Source organism: Dipodomys merriami, unplaced genomic scaffold, assembly GCF_024711535.1.
Source record: "Dipodomys merriami isolate MVZ:Mamm:240054 unplaced genomic scaffold, mDipMer1.0.p SCAF_443, whole genome shotgun sequence".
In the NCBI taxonomy this organism is placed as follows: Eukaryota; Metazoa; Chordata; class Mammalia; order Rodentia; family Heteromyidae; genus Dipodomys; species Dipodomys merriami.
The window spans coordinates 655,199-675,000 of record NW_027206006.1 but is presented as its reverse complement, the minus strand read 5'-3'; the positions used below and the strand labels follow the sequence as shown (position 1 = coordinate 675,000).

Here is a 19,802-nt window from a genome sequence, read left to right as displayed (position 1 = left end):
TCTTCCCAATGAATTCTAAGGCATCTAAACCCCCGCTAATAATGTCCTTTCCCTAGATAGCAACATCAATGTCAGTACTACAATACTGGGAAAATACATTTGCATGTATTGTGGGGGGTTTGTGGCAGTCCAGGGACTTAAAACTCAGGGCCTAGGTGATGTCTATGAGCTTTTTTCCTCAAGGATAGTACTCTACCACTTGTGCAACAACTCCACTTCCTGCTTTGTTTGCTGGTTCATTAGAGAGAAGAGTCTTGCAGATTTTCCTGCTTGGGCTGTCTTTGAACCACAACCCCAGATCTCAACTTCCTGAAGAGCTAGGTTTACAAGCATGAACCACCAGTGCCCAACCATTTATGTTTCAATTCTTTAAGAGTGACTTACAATACTAAGTACTGGGAAGAATGTGGAACAGCAAGGGAAATAATTACACACTGCATGTGGAAACATAGTAGATTCTCCTCTTTGGAAAACTGCTGGCCAGTATCTACTATGCTACATATGTACAGTGGTTCATCAGAAGACAGCTTAATGGTACAGTGCTTGCCTAGCATGCATGAATCCCTGAGAACAATTCCTCATTACAACAGGAAATAGCACTGTGACTCAAGTGGTAGAGTGATAGCCTTGAGCAAAAGAAGCTCAGTGACAGTGCCTGGGCCCTGAGTTCAAGCCCCAGTATTGGCCAAAAAAAGACATAAACAAAAATATTCAGAGCAGCAGTATTTGTGATAGCTATAACATGGAAACTATTTTAGTGCTTAACAACTGTGGGATAAATAAAATATGACATAGTGACAAAATGGAATACCACATCCAAAATACAACATGGTCAAATGATACAAAAATGTTGTGGAAGAAGCTAGATACAAAATGTACTATAAGTATGTAAAGTATAAAAGCAAACAAAATTATTCTAAGATAAATGTCAGGACTATAGTTATCTTCCTAGAAGGGGCATACTATCTCTTAAAGATTCTGAACAAGTTCACATTATGAAAATTCACTGTTTTAATTTTCAGTATGAAAATTAAGAAAAAAATATAAAGCATAAAGCTAAAGTATAACTAAATATTGTAGTGCATGCCTATAATGCCAATACTCCAGATACTAAGGTATGAGTATTGTGAGTCTGAGGCGAGCCTAAGCTACATTCATATCCATTCATGGATGCTCAGGCTACACAGTGAAAAGAATAAAAAGAGAATCCAAAGACACAGTGTATGCCTGTCATCACAGCTCCTTACAAAGTAGAGGCAGAATTGTAGTCCAAAGCCAGCACAAGCAAAACCGATGATCAGATCCAAAAACAAACTATCTATTTCTGCTTTCTAGTTGCCATGGTATGATTGATTCTGCTTTGCCATGCCCTCCCTGACATTTTGAACTGACATCTCTGAGAACATAGATCAAAATAAATAACTACTCCCTCTAGATAGATAGATAGATAGATAGATAGATAGATAGATAGATAGATAGATAGATAGATAGATAGATAGATAGATAGATAGATAGATAGATAGATAGATAGATAGATAGATAGATAGATAGATAGATAGATAGATAGATAGATAGATAGATAGTTAGATAGACACATAGATAGGTAGATAGATAGAGGCATGCAGAAGAAAGGATTAAGGATGTGGCTCAAGTGGTACTTCATATTGCCAAAAGAAAAAAAGAAAGGTTAAAATAGCCAGGCAATGGTGGTCCGCTGACTTGTGCCTGCAATATTAGCTTCTCAGCTACTCTGAAGACTGAGAGCTGAAGATCACATTCGAAGCCACCCAGGCAGGAAAGTCCATGAGATTCTTATTTCCAAATTACTTCTCAAAAAAATTAGGAAATAGTGCTGCTAGCCTTAAGTACAGAAAGGGTCAGGGACAACACTCAAGTCCTGAATTCAAGCCCCAGGACTGGCAAAAGAAAAAAAAAGTATTGATCTGCACATAGTAAACATTTTTCTAAACAAGGGGAAACTATAGTCAGAAACAGATCAATGGATGGCAAATGCTGTGAACAGACAGAAAGGTGTGGCTACAAACTGGCATGAAGGAACTCCCTCAGATAATGAAAATATTCTTATATCTCAGTGAGCCATACAAATACAGAAAATATTCTGTATCTGTGCATCACAATATACTGTGATTATACAGTATAAACATAACCATTATTTCTCAACACAAAGTCATATTGCAGAAAAAAGTTTTACTGTATGAAAATTATAGCTCAACTTTGTCCTAAAAGACTATGCTGATTCTTAGTATGGGAATCAATATACATTACAAAGATGAGTATGTTTCAAGAATAATTAGTTCTGTTTGCCTTTAAAAATCTTATACTAGATCAACTAGTACACCAAGTAATTTAACTATATTATATCAAACACTCTATTATGGAGAGAACTTTTGCTTTCAAGTTCTACACTTGCCTTCCTATACAGCAACTAGAAAACCAGACAAAATAGAAGAAAGAACTATTTTTAGATACTACACAAAAAGACAAAAAAAAACCCACTTTGGTCCAGGAGAAAAGAGAAACAAAGTCAGCCCCACAGCTGGGCTTTCTGCCTAGAGAAAAGTTCCAAACCCCAACACACAGAGGAGAACCTACAGACAACAGAACACTCACAGGCAATGTAAGTCAGGGATAAAGTCTGGCATCAAGGAAGGCTGAAGCAGCTACTACTTTAAAGTCAAAAAACTTCAGAGGATACAGCTATATAAGTAAAATGTTCCAAGAATCTACAGATGTGTTGATTTGTCTTTATCTGAGTAATGCACTGTTCAAACACTAGGTAACATCACACAGTTGGGAGAAGAAGTAGCATAAGTAGTAAGCAACACAATCCCCATAGCTCAAGCTATGCTGAAACATCTGGTTTTTTAAACAACCAAAGTGAACAGATTTCACTGAAAACCTGAGGAATAAGAGTGAATTCAGAGGAATCAGGGCGCAGCAGTAAAGATAAACTAGTCCTTAAGACTGAAGGCTAAAAGACATACAATAGAAGAAACAATGCTTCTTCAACTACTGGTGTTGGGAAAAGTGGGCGGCCACATGCAGAAGACTAAAAGTGGACCCCAGCCTACCACCATGCACCAACATCAACTCAAAATGGATTAAAGATCTTAACATTAAACCTGAATCTCTGAAACTACTGCAGGACAGAGTAGGAGAGACACTTGAACTTATAGGCACAGGAAGAAACTTCCTGAACAGAGTCCCAGAGTCACAACAAATTGGGAGAGTGACTCGACAAATGGAACTACATTCAAATAAAAAGCTTCTGCACAGCTAAAGCTATCGCAACCAAGCTAAAAAGACAACCAACTAATTGGGAAAAATATTTACCAGCAATATATCAAACAAGGGGTTAATATCCAGTATATACAGGGAACTCAAGAAACTAATCCCAGGGGAAGGGGAAAAACAAGTCGTTTAAATGAGGATACAGGTGGGCCCATTGCAACAATGAGAAGTACAACTTGTTATGTAAAAATGAACTTTACAACTTTGGGGGTGGCAGGGAGGATTAGGTGAGGGGGCCAGAGGGAGGATGGAAAGGGATGGGAAGGGGAAACAAAGGAGAAGGCTACAATGCTTGATAAGAAATGTACTCATTATCTTGCCCATGTAATTGTAACCCCTCTGTACAGTATTTTCACAATAAAAAATAAATTAAAAAAAAGAAACTAATCCCTCCCAAACCTAACAAACCAATTACTAAATGGGCAAGTGAACTAAAGAGAGACTTCTCAGATGAAGAGATAAAAATGGCAAAGAAACACATGAGGGAATGTTCACCGTCCCTGGTTGTGAAGGAAATGCAAATAATGACAACCCTGAGATACCACCTTACCCCAGTCAGAATGTCCCACATCCACAAGTCAGGCAATGACAAATGCTAGAGGCGATGCGGAGAAAGAGGAACCCTATTACACTGCTAGTGGGAATGTACACTTATGCAACCACTTTGGAAAGCAATCTGGAGGGTCCTCAGAAAGCTAAATATTGACCTCCATTATGACCCAGTCATACCACTTCCAGGCATCTATCCTGAACAACAGGAACCAGTATACAAGACAGATGCACCTCCAGTTTATTGCAGCACTGTTCACAATAGCTAGGATATGGAAACAACTCAGATGTCCCACCACAGATGAATGGATCCAAAAATTGTGGTATCTATACACAATGGAATATTATGTAGCCATTAGAAATGACAAAATAATGACATTTGCAGGGAAATGGATGGAGCTAGAAGAAAGCATGTTGAGTGAGGTAAGCCTAAAGCAAAGAGACAAATGGTATATGGTCTCCCTGATAAGTGGATGTTAAATCCAAAATGTTAGGTGATACAACAAAATTAACAAGACTTAAGAAACAAAGAACTTCATCTCGTCAAACCACTACTAAATAACTCCATGCTGCTGATCACATGTATGGTATATATGTGTACACCAGAGGGGAACCAGGAAGATGACACAGAACTAGAGGGAATCAGGGGAAAACATACAACAGCAGGACCCATCATCTGCACAGGACATTGACCAAAATGAACTAAGCAACTTAATGACAGCTATGTGAGGGAGGGAACAAATGGGAAAGAGGGAACAGCTGATGCTATGCAAAACAAAAGAAATGTACATACCACCCAATGTCGAAGAAATAACTATCACAAAGTTCATAGAACTCATAAATGTTATGACCATAATAGACAATTTGCTCCAGGAAAGTTAGAATGTGTTTGTGACTTTAACAGCATCACTATCCCACAATACTGTGAAATTCGGGAAATTATGTAATCAATCACAATAAAAAATAAAAAATTAAAAAAAGATTGAAGGCCACACTAGACTCCCTCTAAACAAGCCTAACAGAGAAGGAAATGGTGACACTGTCCAAAAAGAAATGTACTCTTAGCAAGGCACCAGTGGCTCACACCTGTAATCCTAGCTACTCAGGAAGCTGAGATCCGAGGATTGTGCTTCAAAGCCAGCCCTGGCATCAAAGTCTGTGAGACTCTTATCTCCAATAAACCATCAGAAAACTAGAAGTGGCATTGTGGCTCAAGTAGTAGAGCACTAACTAGCCTTGAGCTCTAGAGGTGAGAGGCAGCGTCCAGGCCCAGAGTTCATGTCCATGACTGATAAAAAAGAAATGTATTCTTTACCCAACTTCTATAACTGTAACCAGTATCTTTTAATAACAGTTAAAAAGTTTTTAAGTATCAATCTGAATTGGGAAAGCAGGACAGGGTGACTGTTGACTCATGCCTATGGTCCTAGCTACTCTGGGCTGAGATCTAAAGATCACAATGGAAAGCCACCAGGGCAGAAGAGTCTGTGAGACTTTCATCTCCATTTATTTATCCCGCAAAAACCAGAGGCAGGGTTCAAATGCCATCTGTGGAGGAGGGAGACAAGGTAGACTGTGAAGACAGAATTCAAGCTCCAGTGCCAGAACATACACATTAAAAAAGAAAGAGGCCGGGCACTGGTAGCTCACAACCATAATCCTAGCTACTCAGCCTTGAGCAAAAAGGTCAGGAACAGCGCCCAGGCCCTGACTTCAAGCTCCAGGAACACTAAACACACACACACACACACACACACACACACACACACACACACACACACACACACAGAAAGCAGAAGACAACATCCTTAAAGGAACTTGACAAAATTGCAAAAAAGATGACCAAGTGATTTCATTGGTATGTTTTATCTCAAACTTCTAAAAAAAAACCATCGCCAGTATACTTTCCTTCACAGTGAAATTAATGCTTAGAAATTTTAGAAGATGAGAAAGACGTTAGGATAAAAAAGCCACCCATTCTATTCTGGTACACTTAATATTCAACTAAAATCTAAGTCCATAAAACTTCCACTGAGTAGTGGGAGTTCTCTACTCATGAGACACAAGTAAACACAACCTAAATTCTGTTCTCCATGCTAGTCTTCAAAGGTATAAAAAAGGTGTATTCTCCCTATCACCTTTCCTTAGATTTTCATATTCATGATCCATTAACTCTCTAACTTTTTAATACATTAATACTAGCCACTCTTCCCAGGGTTCTCCATAATTTTTATTCCCCTTCTAAAATATGGCTGGCTCTGAATGACAAATATCCTTCAAGTCTTATAAAATCACTGCTGTTTACTATCCAAACATACTTCTAACTCCTGTTTTCCTTGCCCACTAAAAGCAATTCCTGACAAAAATTTCTGAAAATGCCAACACTTTAATCTTCCAACATCTCAAAGCATCAGAGTTAGACATTAAACCATTCTAGCTGCTGGGAGTATGAGGAGAAATGAAACTTCCTGTCTCTGTAACTCCTGAATTTGAGCTTATCTGTTTGAGAATACCATACCTGCACTCACAGCATTATCTGACAACAATTACAAAATTATAAAGAACCTAACAAATAAAAGTGAAGATACCAGGACCCTACATTCACCAAAATAACATGCAGTACTCTATTTGTAGAGTTCTTCAGGGAGAAAAATAAACTCATTTTTAAACACATAGTGTGTTAGTCACAGACAAAGTAGCCTCACTTATGCAAGCATCATTAAGAACAGTGCCTCATATATGGAGTAATTTGCCATGTCCGATGAAGTTATCTCTCCATTCTACTGACCCATGCACTATGGACCTGAAAGTAGGTCAATCCAGTTCTCTCTTAGGTATTCACAAGTAGTGATAGTGGAACCTATTAGTATCTGATAGGTGTATGCCAAGACGCAATATAACTCTGAAGATGGAGAAAGACAGGTAGAATAAATCTGCTTCTAGAGAAAAAATGATAGAGATGAGTAAAGAGTCTTAAATGAGAAACAATAAGGGCTATGAGAGATGAAGAAAACAGACTGGTCTTCAAAACTTTTCTATATGGATTAGAAGTGCAGGTTTCCTTTTGATCATTACAAACTTTCAAGAATAAACCTTGGCACAGGCCAAATTTTTCTTAAAAGAGACCCAGAAACACAACAAAGCAAAGAAAGATTGGACAAATAGGATTGCATGAAATTGCAGAGCTTCTTGCATGGCAAAGGACATAGTTAGCAAGATCAATAGAAAGCCCACCGATTGGGAGAAGTATTTCACTAGCCATACAACAGATAAGGGTCTCATATCTAAAACATACCTGGAACTCAAAAAATCAAATCCTCCAACAACAAATCCTCAAAGAAACAACTGCCCAATAAATAAGTGGGCTAAAGACTTAAAGAGAAACTTCTCTGAAGAGGAAATAAGAATGGCCAATAGACACATGAAGAAATGCTCAACCACCGTAGCCATGAAAAAAAAAGGCAAATCAAAACAACATTGAGATACTACCTCACCCCAGTTAGAATGGCTAGAATAAAGAACTCTAATAACAACAGATGCTGGAGGGGATATGTGCAGAACCCTACTGCATTGTTAGTGGGAGTGTAAACTTGTTCAACCACTTTGGAAAGTAGTATAGAGGTTCCTCAAAAGACTACATAGAGCTCCCCTATGACCCAGCAATCCTATTTTTGGGCATATACTCAAATGATCACAAACAAGACCATCCTAAAGCTACCAGCACAACTATGTTTACTGCAGCATTATTTACCATAGCTAAGATATGGAACCAACTCAGACGCCCCTCAGTAGATAAAGAAAATGCAAAAAAAAAAATAGAAAAAAAGTCTAGAATGTACCTCAGCTCAATGGCAAAACACTTGCCTAGCTAGTGCAACATCCTGGGCTCAATTCCCAGTTATCAGAAAACAAAAGGCAGAAAAACAATCAAACAAACAAAAAACAAAAGGCAAAAAATAGCCCTAAATGAACAAAAATACTTTTTGGTCGTGACAGATTTAAATTCACCTAGCCTTGGTTGCCAAACAAAGTGCTAAGCAATTCTTATATTCAACATATATAACAATATCATTTTAATATGTAGCAGTCCTTGAAATTACTTCAGATGCAGAGTAGAGGGATATGAGCAGTTATAAGACACAGATCTCTAACTGGCAGCTGGATTCACAAGACAACACACCACACCTGTAGAATATCCCCATGTCCTTAGTATCAAAAATGCACAAGCTAGCTACTGAATCCAAAGTATCCTAGGACTTAATGTTTCCATATACAGACCTCCAGCATGTTTGACTTCGGCTGAAATCTCAATGGGACTAGGGATCCCAAGGGAAGTCTCTGCCTTTGCAATGATATTTGAAGTATCTTGTCCTAGAGAAAAATCAAAATGTGTTGCTCTTTATTACCAAACTAAACAACCTAAATTTCAAAAATGTAATATCAAAGTCCATACATCTAAAATCATGATAGCTATAAGACAGTTTATTTTTAACAATTAGGGTTATTAGTCCTTGGAAATATCTCCTTAGTATAACATTTTTTATACAAAAACTCTGATACATCATCACTAAAGAACAGACATTTATAGCAATTCCTAGACTTCATTCTAATAAGAAAATGCTACCAATTCTACTTGCGATGTCTATCATCTATCTCATGATCACTTGTCTTCAAACAATTAAATCCCTTGAACAAATGTAGAAGGAGATTTATTAACAAAGTCCCTTGTAACAATATAAACACACACAGTAATGAAATGACTGATGATCTTACACACAATGGCTACTGTAGCTGAGCCTGAGGAGAGCAATGAGTTGCCCCAGCTGCTCCAATATCCCCATCTGGCTTGGGATATATCTTTGGAAAGTTTCCTACTGTCCCAGTAAATGAGCGGGGGAGGGAAGACACAAGAAAGTATGAAAAAGTATAATATACGTAAGTTATCTAATTATTAGCCAAAGTATGGGGAACCAAATAATATTTGCTTAATGCACTGCTTGACTGACAGACACTTGCATGTTTTCATCATGTAGGCACCATGCAGCAAAGGTAATCACTGCTGATGGCATTTATAGAACTGAAAAACTATTATTTATGGTTGTAAAAACAAGTAAAGAATTTCAATCCTAAATTAGCATTGAGCTTGAGTCTGTTAACCCCAACTTCTTTTTCCTTGTACCAGGGCCTCACACGTTTGTTTTGCTTGCTCATGACTGGCATTCTACCACTTGAGCCATACCTCTAGTGTAGCATTTTGCTGGAATTTAGTTGGAAATTGAATCTGCATTTCATCTGGACCTAAGCATCCTCAGGAGCTAGGATTACAGGTCTGAGCCAGGGGTACCAGGTTAACCCCAATATTTTTAAATCCCAATATTTTATAGAGATTCTAGCTGGGCACCAGAGGCTCACACCTGTTTTCCTAGCTACTCAGGAGGCTGAGTATCTGAGATCTGAAGATCAGAGTTCAAAGCCAGCCCAGGCAGGAAAGTCCATGAGACTCTTATCTCCAATAAACCATTAGAAAAACCGAAAGTGGTGCTGTGTTTCAAGTGGTAGAGTGCTCACCTTAAGCTGAAGAGCACAGGGACAGCGCCCAAGCCCAGAGCTCAAAGCCCCATGACCCACAAAAAAAAAAAAATAGAGATTCTAGTCAGTGGCTGTCTGTAATACCTGAAAAGGGAGAACTTCTGAAGTCTCAGGGTCCCTGGAAGACCCAACATCTGGTCTTTTCAACTGGGCACTACAGCTTCCATTAACTTTCTTGATTGGCATGTTGGTCAACAGATTCATTACTCTTCACAGACTCAGAATTCTCCACTGACTCCCAGTTTCCATCTTCAGTTATCACTGGAGACTCAACGATCATCTTTATCAGAAAGCCCAAGGGAAAAACGTGATTGAGGTCAGCTTTTTTAGTATACATTATTTGTCTAAATCTTTTTACACTTTCACAGAGTCACAGGCAGAAACATTAGTAAATTAATACAGACAAGATCCCACAGATCTTCCCCCAGGTTCTCCTAGTAACAGCTTCCATAACTGAAGCATAATTCATTGTGGCAGAATCCACCAATCTTCACATTTCAACAGATTTCAACTGAACCTATTTCACTTCAAGAAATATAGATGAAATTACATAGCATGCCACTTGTTAAGAATTTTTTACACAGCATTTAAGTCCCTCCAGACCCACTTTTATTGTATTAAGACTTTTTTTTTATTGTTTCTGAATAGTCCTTGGTATAAATGTACTTTGGGACTATCACAGAAATAAGATGATTCAGAAACCTTATGTATAGGTGTTTATGGGAACCAAAGCTTTCTCTTGAGCTACTCAGTTTAGTTTTAAATGTTACTGTTAGGCTGGACATGTGCCTTAGCAATAGAAAGCTTGCCTAGCATGCATGAAGCCCTGAGTTTGATTCCTCAGTACCACATGCACGGAAACTGGCACTGTGGGTCAAGTGGTAGAGCGCTAGCCTTGAGCAAAAAAGCTCAAGGATAGTGCCATGGCACTGAGCTCAATCCACAGGACTGTCCCAAAACAAGGTATTGTTCTATTCTTTTCCCATGTAAACTATCACTTCATTTTCCAAGTGGCAATGTAAGAATAATCAAGTTCCCCTGAATTCTGATCAACCATGTGTTGTCACTATTTTGATTGAACCATTCAGATAGGTGTGTACTGGTACCTCACTGAGCATTTTAAATTGCATTCCTCTAACGGTTGGGACCAACGCATCCTTTTATATGTTTATTTGCTGAGTATATATTCTTTAGTGAAACATTTATTTGTATCTTTTGGTCATTATCCAATCATTCTGGTTTGGTTTTTATCATAATGTACTACAGAGACTTGAGAACACTGTTTATTGGAGATTTAATTCCTCTACTATATGGCTTGCAAATATTTCATGCTACTTTATAGTTTATTTTTTTCCTGTCTTCCTAGAGTCTTTCCCTGAGCAAGTTTTTCATTGTGAGGAGGTTCATTATCTATTTCCCCTTTTACTGACTATCCTTTAAAATCTTTAGTAATCACTTCCTACTAAAACTCTTCCAGAGATTTAATCTATCAAAAAACATTTCTGTCAGAACAGTTTTTTAGGGTTTTGTTTCCTATTTGTAGTGGTGGCCCTAGGGAATAAAAGATGTCCCTAATCCTTTTGCTTTTGTTTTTTAGATAGGGTTTCCCAAATTTGTCTAGGCAAGCCTCAGACCATGAATTTCTTACCTCTGCCTCTCAAGTACCTGAGATTACAGGCATACACTACCATGCTTGCTATCTCTGAAACACTAACTTTTTGTTTGGTCTGCTCTTAAACCTTAATCCTCCTATCTCCTTCTCTGGAGTGTCTAGGATTATAAATATAAAACACTATTCTGGGCCTTTTGCTATTATTAAAAATATTCATCATAAATATACCAAAATTCTGTTAGTATTGGAACATTTGATGTGACAAAAGAGATGACGATTGACTTATATTTTATATTTACTTTTTTTTTTTACAGTGCTAGCGATAGAACTTAGGACCCCACACATACCAGAGAAGAGCTCCACCATTTGGGTATATCCATTGAATTCCTAGTTTAACATTTTTTGCCAGTCCTGGAACTGGAACTCAAGGCCTAGGCACTGTCCTGGAGCTTTTTTTGCTCAAGGCTCGCACTCTAACCCTTGAGAGACAGCCTCACTTCTGGATTTTTCTGTGTATGTGGTATTGAGGAACCGAACAATGGGCTTTCATGTATGGTAGGCAAGCACTATCACTAAACCACATTCCCTGCACCTCAGATCAACTTTTAAGCAGCAATTCAATTACCCAATCTAATTCCTTCCAGAAGAAGAGGAGAATCAAATAGCATGAGAGAATAAATGTATTTCCTCCCCTTTCCTTTACCCTCTTCTCTTGTGCTCTCTCTCTTTCTCTTTCACCCTCCTTCACCCATACACACAGGTATGTATAAACCTATTTTATAGAGAGATGGACTACATGTAGGAAAGAGCCAATATGTGTTTCAAACAGATTTTATAAACATGTTAACAACTAAGGCAGAAAGACCAGCACACTACTATAATTAAGATACATACCAAAAATGCTAACAGAAAGGAAAACACTCATTTGAATCAGGAGACATGATTCATACACAAAGAACCAAACACATGTCTAGAGCTTGGAGTGTCAAATCTAGCCTAGAGATGTTTTTAATTTATCTATATAGTGCCTAAACTTTTAAATGAGTTCCATGTTTAAAAACCAGTCTTCATACAAAAGTGCAAGTGTCCAATTTCCCTTGAAAACTGAAAGATCTAGCAACAAAGGCTCTATAGTCACTGTTTAATGACTACTTCATGCCAAATAGCTACTGGTCCTTTTAGGCAATGCTCCTGCACCTCAAAATTGGCACTCAAATTCAATTCACTAATTTATGTTAACCTGATTAGCCCCATAGTTATCTGCAAATGCCTGCCATGAGATGTACATCAGACTGTGACAGGTGAAAATGCCACAGAGAGTGTTCAAAGGTATAAAAACAATCCATGAGAAAGCTAAAAGGTATACATGATACTAGTTGCCTGGAGCCATTAAAATACCGGGGAGAAAAAGAATGACGAGGCATGAAATCAGAAGGCAACTTTAAGATACCTTGGAGTTAAGCTGTATGAATACGTGTGTGTGTGTGTGTGTGTGTGTGTGTGTGTGTGTGTGTGTGTGTGTGTGTATGTGTTGTATACTATGTGTAATGCATGCATTATATGTAATACATACAAAATATATCATTGTAGAAATGTAATTCATTTAACTTCATATGAGATTAGGACATACTCTGAAACAGGAAACAATGGTAATCTCTATACTTTGGTCATCACCATCTAAATTTGAATCTACATGAGTAAAAATCATTTAGAGGGGCTGGCAAGGTGGCTCAGTGGTACAGTACTTGCCTTGCATGCATGAGGCCCTGGGTTCAATTCCTCAGTACCACGTAAGCAGAAAAAGCCGGAAGTGGCACTGTGGTTCAAGTGGTAGAGTGCTAGCCCTATGCTGAAGACTTGAGGGACAGCACCCAAGCCCAGAGTTCAGGCCCCAGAACCGACCAAAAAAGAACATAAAACATCATCTAGAATGTGTTAGGATGGAAGACAAAGAGTTTATATTGTTTATACTGTTAATATTATTAGTAGAAGGAATGTAGATACTCTACTCTCAATAAATTCATCATCTCTCTGCAAACATAAATAAATAACAGGTAGATGAAAGTAAAATTGCATTATTTAATGGTTTCCTAAGTTTTCTGGGTATCTTATGATGAATTGGAAAAGAGAAATATGCCAGTAAATTAAAAAAAAATAAGCCAAAGGGATTCATATTTTTAAGGAACCAAAATGCATATGCTTTGTGTCTCTCATTCCTACCATCAGGCTGCCTTTTCCCTCCTTTACCCTTCTCAGCAATCAAGGCTTACCAGCACCTTGCTCCTGCCAACCTCAACTTAGAGAGTACCTTGCACCCAGGCAGCACATAGCCACTGCAGATGCCTACAAAGTGTGCTCCCAATGCCTGGGAAATACTTCCCCCTGTGGGGTGGGTCTGGCCAGGTATACTTCTGGGTCTGGGTTCTTCTTTGTTCTGAAGTGGCTGGGCTCTGGTTCATTGAGTTTGGGCACCAACCGGGTGGTTTAAAGTTTGGCTGACCATAGTCACTGGAGTGATGTCAGCTGGGAAAAGGAGACTGGGAGTGTCCATCTGCATTTGTGTTTTTGAAGATCTGACCCTCCAACAGGTACTGAGTGCTAAGTACCCTCCCAACTATCCCGAGATCAGGGATTACCCAAGCCACTGACTTGGCAAGGCCCAAATGGGCAGAACAGGGCTGTCCAGGCCAGTAGCAAAGTGTTTGCAAGGACGTTTAGTTATATGAATTGGGCAGGAGAAGGTGAGGGAGGACTAACTAGCAAATGCAAAGGCCTTAACAAATTTTAGTAATCCAAGAAAAGAAAAAAATGCTGCAAAAAAACGGGTCAAGGGGATTGTAATGTGGCTTAGTGGTAGAGTGCTTGCCTGGCATGCATGAAGCCCTGAGTTTGATCCCTCAGTACCACATACACAGAAAAAGCCAGAAGTGATGCTGTGGCTCAAATGGTAGAGTACTAACCTTGAGAAAAAGAAGCACAGAGACAGTGCCCAGACACTGAGTTTAAGCCCTAGGACTGGCACAAAAAAATGAGGGGGAGGAGGTTTGCAAAATGAAAAATAAGAGGAGGCCTGGGACTTGAACACCATGGCTCGTCCAGCTTATGAGATGGGATAAAGTTGTTGTTCTCTCTCTCTCTCTCTCTCTCTCTCTCTCTCTCTCTCTCTCTCTCTCTCTCTCTCTCTCTCTCTCTCTCTCTCTCTCTCTCTCTCTCTCTCTCTCTCTCTGTGGTTAACTGGAGATGAATCTCAGATTTTCTAGCCCAAGCTCATCTCGAACTATGATCCCAAAACATTAGACTCCTGAGTAGCTAGGATTACAGGCATTAGCCACCTATGCCCAGCTCAGGATAGTTTTAACTCTTAATATGGAACTTAATGGGAAAAGGCAGTAGGTTTCTAAGCAGACGAATAAGATGCTTTGATTTGTGGTTTTTAAGATGAGCCCCCCTTCCCTCATTAAAAAAGATGCATCTCATTATCCTTCAGTAGTGTAAATGTGTGAAGTCTGGAGTTGTGGAGCTAGAAAGGTATAAGTTTATAAATATAAGGAAAATGGAACTTTTCGGAGGTAAAGAGATTGGATTTTTTTTTTTTTGGCAGTCTTGGGGCTTGAACTCTGGGCCTGGGCATTGTCCCTGAGCAAATCAGCTCAAGGCTAGCACTCTACCATTTGAGCTACAGTGCCACTTGCGGTTTTCTGGTGGTTTATTGGAGATAAGAGTTTCACTTTCACAGGTTTTCCTGCCAGGGCTGGCTTTGAACCCTGATTCTTGGATCTCAGCTTCTTGAGTAGCTAGGATTACAGGCGTGAGACACCGGCACCTGGAGAGAATTGGATTATGTAAAAATCCAAACATGTGGCTGGGTATCAAACACAGTGGTTAGATGTCTTGCCTAGCATGTGCTAGGAGAGAAAGAGAGCAGAGAGAAAGAAGAAAAAAAGAACAAGGAAAAGAGAGACAGGAGAGAAAAAAAGAGAATCTATGTTTTCTACTGCTTCAGTGGTTTCAGTAGAGCCATCATTCTAAATAAACCTTCCCCAGAAATTTTGTTTACTTTTTTGTTTTTGTTTCTGTCCGGTAATGAAATTGAACCCAGGCTGGTTATTTAGAGATAAGTCTTCGATTTGTCTGCCTGGATTGGCTTCAAATCTGGATCCTCAGACTCAATTTCCTTAGGTAGTTATAATCGTAGGCTTGAGCCACTCTAGCTCTGGCCTCTTAACCTTCTGTTTTATCTAGTAGCTGCTAATTTCCTCTTACCTCATTTCTGGGGCTTGAACCCAGGGCCTGGGCATTGCTCTTGAGCTTTTTTGTTCTAGCCTAGGGCCTAGCCACTTGAACCACAGCTCCACTTCCAGATTCTTTTTGGTGTTTCACTGAAGATGAGTGTCACAGGTGAAAAGCTATTTAAAGAGAAGTGTAAAACCAATGTAGTTAAACAATTGTGTCAGAACAGGAGCTCAAAGGATCATACTTTGAAGAAATGTGCTGGATTCATGGACAGAGACTACGACTTTCACCTTCCTTAGATTTAACATAGTAGCAGATACACAGAGACACTAAATAAATGCTGCTTGATACCAGTTCCATTTTGTGTTGCTTATATTAAACCTAACTCACTTTGTGAATGTCAGTTTGGAAGGAAACTATCTTGCAGAAAAGCTTATATGCAAATCTCTAACATCAGGCTAGGTTCTCAAACAGAACTTGAGGATGAAGCACAGGCACTTCACAAGCTGGGCCATTTAGAGATGAGGCAGAAGATCTTGCTGGAATACCAACCTGGCCCATGTCCATCTCAAACCATCTGTTTCCTAAGCTAAACCTGCACAGAGATACACTTTGAAGAAAATCTCTTTGCAATTGAACTATAGACTCAGATTATTTGCCAATTACCATGTAAGAAACAGTGGCCTCATCCTGAAAAATACTGACAAGGATCACCTTAAGTAGATGGCCAAAGATACACCCAGGCAATGAGACATCAGAAATTGATATGACATAACTGAGCTTTCTCATTCAGTTATAAAATTAGGCATAAACAAACAAATAAACCAAGATATGCCTAGCTGGGTTCCAGTGGCTCACCCATGGAATTCTAGCCAATAAAGAGGCTCAGATCTGATGATGTTGGTCCAAAGCCAGCCCAGAGAGAAAAGTCTGTGACATTCATATCTCCAGTGAACACCAGAAAACTAGAAGTGGTGCTGTGGCTCCAAGTGGTAGAGTGATAGCCTAGAACTAGCTCAAGGAGAGCACCCAGGCCCTGAGTTCAAGCCCCAGGACCAGCCAAAAAAAAAAAAAAACACCCACCCAAGTCACACTGGGAGGCTTCCCACAGGATCAGTAGCTGCCCTTTTCAAAAGTGTCAAGCTCATACTAAAGAAAAGACAGTGGAAATGTCACAGACTGGAGGAGGCAGAGGAGGTCTGACAGATCAAGGGAAAGCAGGATCCTGGATGGATCCTGAGTGGGAGTGCCAGTTCTGAGGCCTGAACTCAAGACCTGGGCACTGGCTCTTAGCTGTTTCGCTCAAGGCTGGCACTCTACCACTTGAGCCACCGCTTTACTTCAGGCTTTTTGATGGTTTGTTGGAGAGAAGAGACTCACAGACTTTCCTGCCCAAGCTAGCTTTGAAACTTAATCCTACAATCTCAGCCTGCTGATGAGTTAGGATTACAAGCATGATCCAACAGCGCCAGCTATATTTTCTGTTTTATCGTGCAATAAAAATAAAAAGATTGTTTTCAAAATACATACTTGGGAGGGAACAAGCTCTGCTTGTACTGTTGACTCTAGCCGTTTTTGTCTTATGCTACAGCTGCAGGGCAGGCCACATGGGCAGGATGTAGTTCAGGCACAGGCTCAGCCTGCCTAGAACAAGGAGGTACAAATGAGGTGTACGTAGTTCTGACAATAGCTAGTGGTCTTGTTTGGCCTTCTAGTGTAGAGAGCAGAAGGAAATAAAATGAGGAAATAATAGTTGAGGGAACAGTATGTAATCTCATTATGCAATGACAAGATATTTGTTCTTAACCTGTCAAGCAAAAGAGAAAAGGTACATGTTTCTCATCAAGGATTGATACCACCTCAGTGGTCACTTCTCAGTCCTCTTTACAAACAAATCCTAATTTTGTCTCATCATCCATTCTGTTGGTTTCTGTGTTTACATGGGATGTCTGGTGCTGCAACAGCCAACTTGGGATGATGAACTTTAGCATGTGGAGAATATACCCAGTATGGTCAATTCAAAAGATGGTAGGAATATAAATATAAGAAGACAGGCTGGGTGCCAGTGGCTCAGGCCTGTAATCCTAGCTACTCAGGAGGCTGAGATCTGAGGATCATAGTTCAAAGCCAGCCCAGGAAGGAAAACCTGTGAAACTCTTATCTCCAATAAACCACCAGAAAATCAGAAGTGGCCCTGTGGCTAAAGTGGTAGAGTGCTAGCCTTGAGCCGAGTTGCTCAGGGAAAAAGCCCAGGCCCAGAGTTCAGTCCCCATGGCTGACAAAACAAAAGACAAAAAAAGAAGACAGTACTGAGCCACTGAATTAATGAATTCTACCGTCTTCCTTGTGCTATGGTTATTATTTTTTTTCTTTTTTTTTCCAGGGCTGAGGACCGAACCCAGGGCCTTGCACACGCGCCAGGCGGGCACCCTTCCCCTGGGCTAAACCCCCAGCCCCACCGTGGTTATTATTATGTGAAATAATAAATCTTCCTGTCACTGAAATGAGTTGGGCCTTCTATAATTACACCTAAAAGCAACCAAAATTATGCTTGAGTCCTAAGGGAAAATAAAAGGCATCTAGAAGTAATACAAGAAGAAAAATATAGGTGAAAAATAAAAATAAAGGCTAAAATGCATTAGGTGCATAGGGCTCTGAAAAATCTCCCAAGCCTGAAGAACCTCACCTGGAGTTTCAGAAGCCAGCTCCAATTTACATTTACCCATCTAAGTCTAGTTGCTATGAAGTTCTTATAGGCAGTGATCCCTGAGAAGAGGAAGAAAAATGAAAGGGAAATAAAATTGAACAACTACCAGTGGAGAAACCAGCTGTACATGATCAATTTCTTTCCATGGAATCTCTATTTGTCTGAAGAGAATTTCTTCATCAGAACCCTGGCCCCAAGTCCGAGACAGGTATATGAGGAAGAGACAGGACAGGGCAGCCTAAGATGGACAGTGACTCATCTGGAATGGAAGAAAGAGCTAGCATGTGGCAGAGATTGAGCCCAAAGCTAAGCCTGACTCTGGATCCAGAACCTTCCCAATGCACTGTCATGCCAGAAATGAAAGCCAAGCTTCAAAGCCACCAAGAGCTGCTTCTAAGCCATTCTGAAAAGTGCCCACATTCACCCAGGTGTCTCAACAGAGACCCCAGGTACAGTCCAGCAGAGCACTCGAAAGCAGAAACCCAAGAAGCAAAGCAGGTGGCCTGCATCCAAATTCAAGAAATGTAACTCACTCAATTGTCACTGTGGCCAGGCCTGAGATTTCCAGTCAGTCCCCTACACTCTAGCCTGAGGACAGTACCTATTAGGATGAGACCATATAAGACACGGATGAAGGCCCTGTCTGACAGCCACTGCCATTAAGAACAGCATTATAGATGGGCCCATGGCGCATGCTTGTAATCCTAATCAGGATGCTGAGATCTGAGGACCATGCTTTGAAGCCAGCCTAGGCAGAAAAGTCAGTGAGGCTCTTTTTCTCCAATAAAGCAACAAAAAAGCCAGAAGTGGAGCTGTGACTCAAGTAGCAGAGTGCTAACCTTAAACAAAAAGCTGAGGGACAATTCTAGGATGGTGGTGTGGGGAAAGACTAATACCCCAAGCCCCTTTAAGACAGGTACTCTCACTTATGCCCATTTCCTTCAGAGCATTGCATAGCCCTCACCTTACTGACTTGCCTCTCCCTGTTTCAACACAGGATATTCACTTGGCCAGTCTATCTTGCAGCATCCCGAACAAAGCAGCTTTTTCTCTGGGGTTTAACCAAGGAGCCAATACTGTCTGTGATTGGTTAACTGTGCACAGTCCAGAATCAAGGATACCTGGGGCCCACCTGGGTTGGCCATCTACTGTTGTAGCTTACAGCGTATTGTTCAACACTTCTGTTTTCTTATAATAGTTCTTGCTCATGAGTCCTAATGGTTACAATAAAATAACTAATAGGGTTAATTGTGTATACACACACACACACACACACACACACACACACACACACCACTGCAACAGTACTACAAGGGAAACAAGGCAACTCAACAGGGAGCTTCAGGACTCAAACATCTACCACATCCTAAGTATTTCCTGTTTCTTCTTAAGTAATTATTAATATTATTCCTATTTTGGTGCCAATACTGGAGAGTGAACTCAGAGCTGGGACACTGAGCCCCACTCAACTGGGGACTGAACTATCCCTAAGTTTTTTTTTGTTTTTTGTTTTGGGTCCAGTCATGGGGTCTGAACTCTGGGCCTGAGCAATGTCCCTTAGCTCTTCAGATCAAGGCTAGCACTCTACCACTTGAGCCACAGCACCACTTCCGGCTTTTTTCTTTTTTTACTTATGTGATGCTGAGGAATGGAACCAGGGCCTCATGCATGCAAGACAAGCGCACTACCACTGAGCCACCTTCCTAGCCCCTCCTTAAGCTTTTTCTGCTCGAGGCTAGTGCTATACCATTTGAGCTATACCTCCAGTTCTGGCTTTTTGCAGGTTAACTGGAGATAAAA

The 19,802-nt window shown here is 40.1% G+C and overlaps 1 protein-coding gene and 1 long non-coding RNA gene across 2 annotated transcripts in view; both read right to left on the bottom strand.

Annotated features, from left to right (window-relative positions):
- Positions 1–8,202, bottom strand: part of LOC138808156 (endogenous retrovirus group K member 18 Env polyprotein-like) — a 48,290-nt gene extending 40,088 nt beyond the window's left edge. The window contains exon 1 of the mRNA XM_069994107.1: positions 8,140–8,202. The gene's annotated coding sequence lies outside the window, so the exon portion shown is untranslated. The remainder of the gene's footprint in view (positions 1–8,139) is intronic.
- Positions 8,203–16,734: 8,532 nt separating this feature from the next.
- Positions 16,735–18,702, bottom strand: LOC138808157 (uncharacterized). The gene is made up of 3 exons (XR_011366431.1): positions 18,536–18,702; positions 17,982–18,061; positions 16,735–16,939 (listed from the first exon to the last, which is right to left on the bottom strand). It is a non-coding gene; the product is annotated as an uncharacterized lncRNA (long non-coding RNA).
- Between the last annotated feature and the right edge of the window lie 1,100 nt (positions 18,703–19,802).